This window comes from Elephantulus edwardii, unplaced genomic scaffold, assembly GCF_000299155.1.
Source record: "Elephantulus edwardii isolate Elephantulus edwardi_28Jun2011 unplaced genomic scaffold, EleEdw1.0 scaffold00001, whole genome shotgun sequence".
Taxonomy (NCBI): domain Eukaryota; kingdom Metazoa; phylum Chordata; class Mammalia; order Macroscelidea; family Macroscelididae; genus Elephantulus; species Elephantulus edwardii.
Genome location: NW_006399751.1, coordinates 10,129,737 through 10,140,689, shown reverse-complemented (window position 1 = coordinate 10,140,689; position 10,953 = coordinate 10,129,737).

Genomic DNA, 10,953 nt, shown 5'->3' with positions numbered 1-10,953 from the left:
TTCTGATGACTGCTTCCTGGTCCAAGTATAGGTTTCGTTGTAAGTACAATCTAATGTTCTGAGATTCCCATTCTTCTCAGAGTCAGCCATAGTTTGTTGTTATCCACACAGTCGTATGCTTTTGCATAGTCAATGAAACACAGACATTCCTCTGGTACTCTCTGCCTTCAGCCAAGATCCATCTGACTTATATTATCTCTAATGCCACAGCCTCTTCTAAACCCAGCCTGCCCTTCAGGCAGTTCTCTGTTGATGTGCTGTTCCAGTTGTTTTTGGATAAACTTCAGCAAAATCTTGCTTGCACGTGACATCAATGATATTGTTTGATAATTTCCACACTCTGTAAGATCGTCTTTTTTTTTTTCCCCTTTTGAATGGGAACAAATAAAGATCTCTTCCAGTCAGTTGGGTAGGTGGTTGTCTTCCAGATTTTTTGGCGCAACTTGGTGAGCACATCCAGGGCAGTGTCTATCTGTTGAAATACGTCAGTTGGTATGCTATCAATTCCTGGTGGCTTGTTTTTTTGCCAATTCTTTCAAAGCAGTCTGACCTTCTCCTTTCATCACCACAGGCTCTTGTTCACATGTTTCATGAAATTCTTCTGTGTCTACCAATTCCTTTTGGTACAATGACCCTGTGTAGTCTTTCGTCTTTTAATGCTCCCTATTCTGCCCAAAGCATCCCTAAGTATTGCAACTTGAGGATTGAATTTATTCTTCAGTTCCTTCAGTTTAAGAAATGCTAACCGACTTTGACCTTTTTGATTTTCTCACTCCAGCTCCTTGCACATTTCATTGTAATACTTTGTTTTCCTGTGTTGCCCTCTGGTATCTTCTGTTCAACTCCCTAATAATCTTTATTTCTTCCCTTTGCTTTGGCTTTTCAGTGCTCCAGTGCAATAGAGTTTCTTCTGACATCCATCTTGGTCTTTTCTTCCTCCTGTGTCTTAGTAATGACCTTTTGCACTCTTCCTGGATGACATTCTTGACCTTTTCCCACAGCTCATCTTGTCTTCGCTCATTAATGTCCAAGGCCTCAAACCTGTTCCTGAGATAGTATTGAAATTCAGGTGGGATAGACTGAAGGTCAAATTTTGGTTCCTCAGCTTGGCTTGAACTTGCATATGAGTAGTTGGTGATCTGTTCCACAATCAGCACCTGGCCTATTTTTCACAGCTGATACTGAGCTTCTGCAGTGATTCTTTCCACAGATGTAATCGGTCTTATTCCTACGCATATCATCCAGTGAAATCCATGTGTAGAGCCTGTGTTTGTTTCCTATAAAATGTATTTTCAATGAATAAGTTGTTGATTGTGCAATTCTATCATTCTATCTCCGGCTTCATTTCTGTCATCAAGTCCATGTTTTCTAACTACTGATCCTCCTTCTTTATTCCCAACTTTTGCATTCCAGTCACCCATTATTATTAATGCATCTTGTTTGCATGTTTGATCAGTCTCTGACTCCAAAAATTGGTAGAAATCTTCTATTTCCTTGTCTTTGGCTCTCGTTGTTGGTGCACACATTTGAATGATGGTGATATTCACTGGACTTCCTTGTAAGCGTGTGGATATTATCCTGTCACTCACCGCACTGTATTTCAAGACAGATCTAGAAATGACTTTTTTAACTAGGAAAGCAACCCTATTTCGCCTCACCATTTCATCTCCAGCATAGTAGATCATGTGATAGTCTGACTCAAAATATCCCCTGCCTGCCCATCTCATTTTGCCTATTTAATACCTAGTATGTCAATATTTATGCCTTCAATTTCCTTCTTAACAATATCCAATTTCCCTACATTCATGGTTCTTACATTTCATGTTCCAATCAGTAGTGTCTGCTTACAGCTTTTTCTCCTCCTGTGTGTTTCCATACTTGAGAGCTTACCCTCAATAGAGATCTTTCTCCCTCTCTCCCTCTCTCTCCCTCTCGCTCCCTCTCTCTCTCTCCCTCTCCCTCTCTCTCTATACACACATACTGTAAAGCTAAACACTGTGACACTGATGTGTCAAATATGATAATGGTTACCCATGGTGGACAGTGTTTGCTGGCGCTCCCCGGTTAAAACAAGCTTGGAAGCAGGAGTAGCATCCACTTCTGTAGGAGCTTGTCTCAGGAAATCCTATGAACCTGGAGAAAGGATGAAAGTCATGCAGGTGTCAAGGACTTTCATTCATAGGGTTGCTATGAGTCGCCTACGACTAGACGGCACTTAACAACAACAACATACACAAACACACACAGGCTTATTTACAAAGTGTGTATACATTTTTTCACACTGGATCATTCTCATTTGCTTCATCCATCCCCTCCCTCCCCACCCATCAAATTGTGCGACCCTATAATTACCCACCCCTGCCCTCTGCCCATCCTCACCCCTCTGCCCCCCCACCCCTTGGATCCTCATACTCATTCTACAATAATAGTCTTACACAGTGTTTGTCCTTATGGGACTGAGTTAGTAAAAAAATTTTTTTTAAATGGGATATATATCTAGCATATGATGTTGGATCAAAAACATGCACTTTTAATTTGTTGTCTATATATCTATAGAAATAAAATATTTTTTAAAAAATAAATTTACAGATAACATCTGTTATCTTACTGAGAAATTGCAAGAAAAATATGGTGATTATGTTCCTAGCAGTCTTACATAACATCTGCTGAAGTGAGTTTGCACTGTGGGTGAGGTAAAACTCCATATAATGTCTGATTATTACACACAAGATACTTTTAAAGTTGAAATATTTATAGATTTTCTACTAACCAGCTAACTTGGTTGGCTGTGGAATTTTATTTGAAAAATGATTTATTTATTTTAACATTTCTCACCTGTCACAGTTTAACAACCTAAAAAAAATCGTTAAAACTTAGTTTCAAGTGTAAACACAGTCAAAGTTTGAAATTACAATGTGTTTATCAAGGTACCTACAGCATGAATATGAGTTTTCATAAAAGGCTTAAAAGCAGAAATAGTGATTTTTTAAAAAAAATTTTTATTTTGAAACTCATTGTTGAGTCACTAAAAACCAAATCAATCAGCTGCTGTCTGGTCAATTTCAATTTATGGTAACTACTTGTGTCACAAATTAAAACTGCTTCATAAGGTTTTTTGAAACAGATCCCTAGACCCCTTTTCCAAGGCTCTTCTGGAAAACTTCTAAGTAGATATTCACAACCAAACTTCCTTTTTTTTTTTTCATACCCTTTCTACCACTCTGGAACAACTTAGAAAATGGGAGTTCCAATTTCCAGAATTTAGCCCATACAAGCCACAGATGGTTATTTTTGGTCAGGTGTTGTCGAGTTGAGAATGACTCATAGCAGCGCTATGAACAACAGGTCTGAACTCTGTCCTATGCTGTGTCAATTTCACAATCTCTGACATACTCAAAGCCATTGCTGTAGTCACTGTCAATCCACCTGTTTAAGGTGATTCTTTTTCATCATCCCTCCACCTTTTCAAGCATGATGTCCATCCCTAAGAAATAGCATTTTCGTGAGTCCAGGTGACTCAACACATTGAACACGCCCAAAGAATGCGAGATAAAGCTTTGCCATCCTTGCCTCCAGGGAAGACTCTGATTGCACATTCTCTAAGAGCTATCTGTTTGTTCCTTAGGCAGTCCGTAGAATATTCAGTACTCTTCTCCAACACCACAGCTCAAAGGCATTCTTTAATCTTCATTCATTGTACAGTTCTTAGCAGCATAGCAAGTGATTGGAAGACTGTGGTGTGAATAAAGCACACCTTAGTCCTCGAGGTAACACCATTGTTCTTTAGTACTTTTGCGAGATCCTTGAAAGCATATTTCCCCGGTACAACACATTTCCAGATCTCCAACAGTGGGTACCAAGAGTGTTGATTGTGGATCAGAGTAAGATGGAGTAAGTCATTTAAAGCTTCAATCTTTTCTCCATCTAACATGATATTGTCTATTAGTCCACAGGGGGGATGAGAATTTTTCTTGATGTTGAGATGCAGTTCATATTGAAGGCTACTGTGTTTGATCATCTGCAACAAGTGCTTCAAGTTGCACTCAGTTTCAGCAAACAAGTTTACATAATGCAGGTTATTGGTGAGTCTCCCTATAATCCTGATGCCAAATGCTTCTTCATAGTGTCCAAGTCCTTGAATAGTTTGCTCAGTATACAGATTGAATATGTACAATGAAAGGATACAGCACCGACTCACTTCTTAATTTTAAACTCTGTGGTGTGCCTTTTCTGTGTTCACGAGCTGCTTCTAGGTCTAGGGATAGGTTTCGCACGAGCCCATTTAAGTGTTCTGGAATTCCCATTCTTCTCAATGTTAGCCATAATTTGTTAAGATCCACACAGTTACATGCCTTTGCATAGTCAGAAAGCACAAATAGACATTCTTCTGCTATTATTTACTTTCAGCCAGGTTCCATCTGCCATCAGCAATGATAACCCTCTTGCCACAGCCTTATCTGAATCCAGCTTAACTTCTGGCAGTTCTCTCTGTACTCTTTTAACCATTTTTGAATGATAATGAGTGACATTTTGTTTGCATGTGATATTAATGATATTGTTTGATAGTTTACACATTCTGTTGGATCCACATTCTGTTGGAAACAAATATGGACCAGCTTCCAGGTAGCTGTTCTCCAAATGTCCTGTTATAGTCTGGTGAGCAATCCAAGGCTGTATGTGTCCTTTGAAACGTGTCAGTTGCTATCCTATCAATTCCTGAGACCTTATTTTTTGCCAATACCTTCATTGCATCTTGGACTTATTCCTTCCTTCCCATTGGCTCTTGAAATATTTCAGTGGCGGCCAGTTCTTTTTGGTACAGTAATTCTGTGTATTCCTTTCATCTTTTTTTTTTATGCTTTCTCCATCATTCAAAATTTTGTCATCACATCTGTAAGTACTGCAGCTTAAGGCTTTGTTTTTCACCTTAAAGACCTTGAGAAATAATGAGTGAGTTATTCCTTTGTATTCTCTAATTCTGTATCTCTATACCTTCCACTTTAGCTGTTTCTGTGTTCTTGCTGTTGTGAATAATTTTGTGAATATTGGTGTACACATCTCCATTTGTGTCTCAGTTCTATTTTCTTTGGAGTGTATTCCTACCAGTGGAATAGCTGGGTCTTTCAGAATTTAACAGTGTATTTAGAGTTCCTGTATCTTCACATCCTCTCCAACCTTTATTGCTTGCTGTCCTGAAAAACTTTGCCACTTCTCCTGGGATGAGATGGTATCTCACTGTGGTTTTGATTTTATCTCTTTTATTACCAGTGATTTTGAACATTTCTTCATGTGTCTGTTACTCATCCAAATGTCTTTCTCTGTGAAAAGTCTTTCCATGGCTTTTGTCCATTATGTACTTGGGCTATCCGTCTTTTTCTTATAGAAGCCATGTAGTATTCTGTGAACTTTCATTGTGAGACCCTTGTCTGAGATGCCATAGTTAAATGATTTCCCCCCAGTCAGTAGGTGTGTCCTCTTGTGGCCTAGTGGCAAATAACTGTGCTGAAATCACAAAGCCCGTGGTTCAAGGCCACCAGCTGCTCTGCAGGAGAAGGATGGGCAATCTCCTCTCATGCTATTTACTACTTCTGAAAAGCCACTGGAGGGTCAGCTGTGGTTCGATTCCAACTCTACGGTACACAACAACAGCCAGTACAAATTTTTAGTGTGAACACAGGGACTTAATCATTAGAGGGTCCCATTCATCTATCTTATCGATTCTTAGGATACTTTCGCACTATGGTTTTCTCTGCAAAGAAGTACACTGTTTTATATAGGAAATTTCCTCAACATAAAGACCATTATTTCTGCTTTAGAAAGACCATGTCAAGAATTGTCCTCAATGGTCTGAAATAATCAAACCATGCTTTAATAATCCAAACATCTTGTCTTTGACATTCCAAATATAAGTAATACAAAGATTATGGCATAGGCCTCTCGCTGCTTGGACAAGAAAATCGATCCAGGTAAAAGACAAGGACTGAGATGTCCATGAAGAAAAGCTGCTAAGAGGCATCAGAGCTCACAGAAGCCATTTCTGAGTAAATGGGCTATTTCTTCTTTCCTTGGTCTCCTCCCAATCCAAATGGCGATAAAATCCAGGCCTGCAACATGAAGATATTTGTAGCATATGATAAATCCCATTTTGAACATTTAATAAAAAAGTTGTAAATGGCCTGTGAAGTGTGTTATTTTCACTTCTGAGATGACCAGTTCTCACTAAGGAAACGTTTACTGTATGATAGAGGAGATTAAGAGCATTTTCCTCTTAGAAATTGAAACTTAAGAGAGAAAATGCCCATTAAAATTTCTGTGGAGTTATAAAGATGAAATATGCTGGCTTCATGTACGCAATAATAGAGTTACTCTACTAATGTGTTCTTAATTATCACATATGGCTGCAAAGACAATTTTCTATTATTTCTGGATAACTCCCACATTTTAATTTCTCTTTTATTAAAGTAAATGCACACCATTTTCTTCTTTTAAGGATGTAGAGGATGTTGGGTATAGTATTCAGCCACTCTGGAGTCTACATGGAGGAGCTAATATGAAAGGAGTTATAGGAGGTCAGTGAATGGATAACGAGTGAAACACAAAGTTCTACTCATCTTCATATCACAGAAGGGCACAGGACTCAAAGTGCTAGCCAGATCTAGAAGGCAGGTATTGGAGAAGACCAAACACAATTCCTCCCAGACAGTTTATAGCATCTGAAAATACACTTCAGGGTCGACCATAAATTGGGTTCATTTTGACAACAATAAGTTTAAGTGTTCTACACACAAACACACCCCTCAGGTTGTTTATGCCCTCCCATTGTTGAAAACCAAAAAAGAGCTCAAAACTGTGGAGTTGAGGTGCGCGGTTTGAATCCACCAGATGCTCTGCTGGAGAAGGAGGGACAGTCTCCTCCTGTACCAGTCAGATCCGATTTGACGGTATACACACAAAAATAATTAAAAAAACAAAACCCCAAACCTTGTTGAGTCAATTCTGATTCCTGATGAGACTCCATTGGGCTTGCAAGCTTATAAATCTTGTTACCTCATCTCCCTGTCTCAGAACAGCTAGGAGATTAGAATGTCTGCCTTTTGAGTTAGCTGAGCAATAGAACCTAACACCATACTGTTAGGCTGCTCACACAATGAGCAGCTAACCAAATGGTCATTGGTTCAAATCCATCAGTCACTTGGGAAGAAGTTGGGGCAGTCTATTCTCTTATAATGCTTTACAACTTTAGAGACTCAGGGAAATGTGACTGTGTGTCAAATTCTGCTGGAAGACAATGGGTCCTGATTTAGTAAAAGCAAAAATGACTAAGCATTTCACCCTTAAAGATGTGGGCAACAAAATAAAAGAAGTGGATTCATATGCCTTATGTTGAATCCTCAGTGCCAAATATTTTTATGTAAAGTGTAGAAACCAAGCAGAACGGGGCATAAATATCTTTTTCTTTAAAAGAATGAAATAGTATGAAAATAATGAATTAAAATCTGCTCTTTCAAGCATAGGTGTTTATGATGTTTGTAAAAAGAAATTTATGAGGCAGGTTCTTTTCCCAGTAAAATTTATAGATTGATTTATTCTTTAACAAAAAGATGTAAACAGAACAATTTTGCAATTTCCTGGAAATAATGCTGGATTTATGGCCTCGTCAGAATATAAGAGAAAGTTAATCATCCAGAACCAGCACAAACAATGCAGTCAGCAAAACCTGGCTGAAGGCAAATGGACCCAGAAAGCGTTCTCGTTACAGAGACCTCCTTGCAAGAGACGTCAGAGGCTGAGGGCTGAGGAGGAGAGAAAGGAGACAGCTGGAGGATGGAGACTTGACAGGGAAAGAACAGGCTGGTTATGGCGATAGATAGCTTCTACATGGTCAGGCTTTTTAATCCCAAACAAAATTCAGATACACAGGATTCCTGGTATAGAGCTGAGGCTAATAACCCACTAACCGCTCTTGAGCAGTTACAGAAGGAAGACTTCATTAAAGATTACTAAAATATTTTCTTCATTAAAGAAGTCTCTTCAAAAAAATCTAACTTTATTAACAACGATTTTTGTTACAGAAGATTTTGAAGGTGCTGCTAGTGAACTCTATGGCTCCTTATAATAATAATAATAAATATTTCAGCTGCATTTTAATTCTCCAGCATCTAGTCTCCTTCAGTACACATTAAACTCAGTGAAGATGGATGATTTCTCCCTTTAGCAACTAGGAAATAGCCAAATCTGCAAATGTGTTTAATTAAAAAAGAAAATCAAAACTGCCTAACATGGTGTATGTTAGAGCCAAGCAGAGCTTGTTCTGAAACGCAGCTCTGTCCCATTCAAGATACCTAGTTGGCCTTAGGATTGTTGAAAAGATGTTATATTAAAGATACTGCATGTAAAGGATTTCCCTCAGTGCCCATGTTTGGAAGACGTTCACTAGATGGTTGCTATTTGAGACAGCAAAAATGCATGAAAAGGGCTTTACATTTAATATGTAGCCAGATTGGTGTATGGCAAATAGTAAGACTTGCATAACCAAAGCAAACTCTGAGATAATTCATCCCCTTTCGCCTCATCTGTAGAAGTAGGTTCATAGATATACCTTAATTGTTAAATAAGATAGAACTTTGTTCATCAAGTTTTATTAACTCATCCAGTTCTTTTTAAACTTACCTTGGCTGAAAGCAGAATGCCAGAGGAATGTCTATCTTTGTGTCATTGACTATGCAAAGGCATTTGACTGTGCGGATCACAACAAACTGTAGCTGACTCTGAGAAGAATGGGCATCCCAGAACACTTGATTATACTTACGTGAAACCTATACGTGGACCAGGAGGCAGTCATCAGAACAGAGCAAGGAAACACTGCATGGTTCAAAATTGGAGGGGTGTGCATCAAGGATGTATCCTATCTCCATATCTCTTCAATCTGTCTATGGAACATGTTATCCGGGAGGCTCTATGAGATGTGTGGCATCAGGATTAGAAGTAGACTCATCAACAATGTGCTTTATGCAGATGACACAACCCTGCTTGCTGAAACTGAGGAGGACCTGAAGTGCTTGCTGCAGAAGGTCAAGGACTGCAGCCTTCAGTATAGATTGAAGTTCAACATCAAGAAAACAAAGATTCCGACGATGGGGCCAACTGGCAGCAACATCATAATAGACATTAAATATAAATATAATTCAATAAAAATTTTAAAAATAAAAATTCAATATAAATAGAGCTCTGTGGCTTAGTAATAAGAAGTTGTGCTGTCAATCCAAAGGCAAGCAGTTCAAGTTCACCAGCTGCTTTCTCCGCAGGAGGAAGAAGACCAATCTCCTCCTATATGATTTACAGTCTCTGCAAACCTGCCACAAGATTATCTAAAAAGGTTGATTCCAATTCAACATCAAAGAGACTAAAAGAAGCAATGTAAGTCCAGCAAGTGTGAGTTACCTTTAACATATTCGTACATGAATCTGGATACATGATTCACAGGCACCCTTACTGGTTCCTGCCTTATCCTCTCACTAGGACTCTTTGTTTCTACTTTGGTTCAGAAGAGAAAATGCTTTATAGTTATCATTGCTCTTTATCACCTGGGAGAGGTCCTGGGCTTGAAAGTTCTTATAATGAAATATGACATACCAAGGTCATGTCTTGGACCACTATGACTGAGTTGAACTGTTGGATCCCTTTAACTTGCACTGTCAACTTTCCCTGACTTTTGACACCTAGTTTTTCATCTCCGCCATGGCTCATACTACAAATGCTTTTATAAAAACAATGAAAATCTTTTACATTTTGGCAGTACTCTCCTCTGACTATCCTTTGGTACACTTTTGTCTTCCTTGACACAATCTACTGACATCCAGGAAGAGACATGATGTTCCTCCCTCCTGGAACACCAATTTGCTGGAATGGCCTTCTCGCTTATAAACATTATGCGAGCAACCTGCTTTGGCGTGGGAGCTTGCCAGCATGAGCTCTTAACCCACCAGCTCTGCTCTGATGGTGGCAGAGAAGACAAACAGGGCTTTACTGGAGCAGTAAATATTCTATACAGCTTTGGAATAAATGTAGTTACATCTGTGAAAGATTTATGTTTATAGTAGGCATAAATTAACTGTCCAAAGAAAATGAAAAATAGAGATGTCTACAGAATTTACTAGCAGACCACCTTGAATAGTTTCAAAGTATGGTGAAGTTATTATCAGGAGAGCCTTGGTGATGACAGGTGGTTTAAATGCACAATGATGACATTGTTTACTACACAAATGAGGGAAAGTATAAATAATGTAGCAAGGAGGAAACACTTCTCTTTCTGTTATCAAGTATTATGCCAATAAAAGACAGTAGCTAAAAGTTTGAGAGGAGGTTGATCTCTTGATGCATTCAGTTTAATTTGCAAAGGCAAGATGCAATGCATTCCAGTTCTTCACAATGAAAAGGTGTGTGTTTTGGTTTGGGGTATTTTTTAAGTTAAATGAATATATTTTCTTTTATAAGATAATCACTTCAAGGAAACAGTAACCTTAGTGATTATTTTTTCCTTAACTAGGTATAAGTGTGTCAATTTACTGGCCAAAAAAGTAGATGGACGTTTAATGATAAGATAAATGCAATTCTAACAAAAGAATGCGTTTGTGCAAGAACAGGTCTAATATATCACTTTGGTTTGCCTTTTTACTCTGATAAAAGCAAGGTAAATGAACAAAATGAAACCTTAATTTTAAAACTGCAGAGCTAAGCCATGTTCTAAACAAAGCTAAATAGTTATTATGACTCTTATTTCAATATTTGCTGTATTATTCAAAGCAGATTTCCCCCATGCCCCTTGATTTTTTTGACTGCTGTCACCCTGGGTGTTGAGAGTTGAGCCAAGTAAAATGCATGTATTAACAACTTCAATATTTTCTTTTTCTGTCTTGATACCTGATGGCCCAGTGGAGAGAATTTTTATTTCTT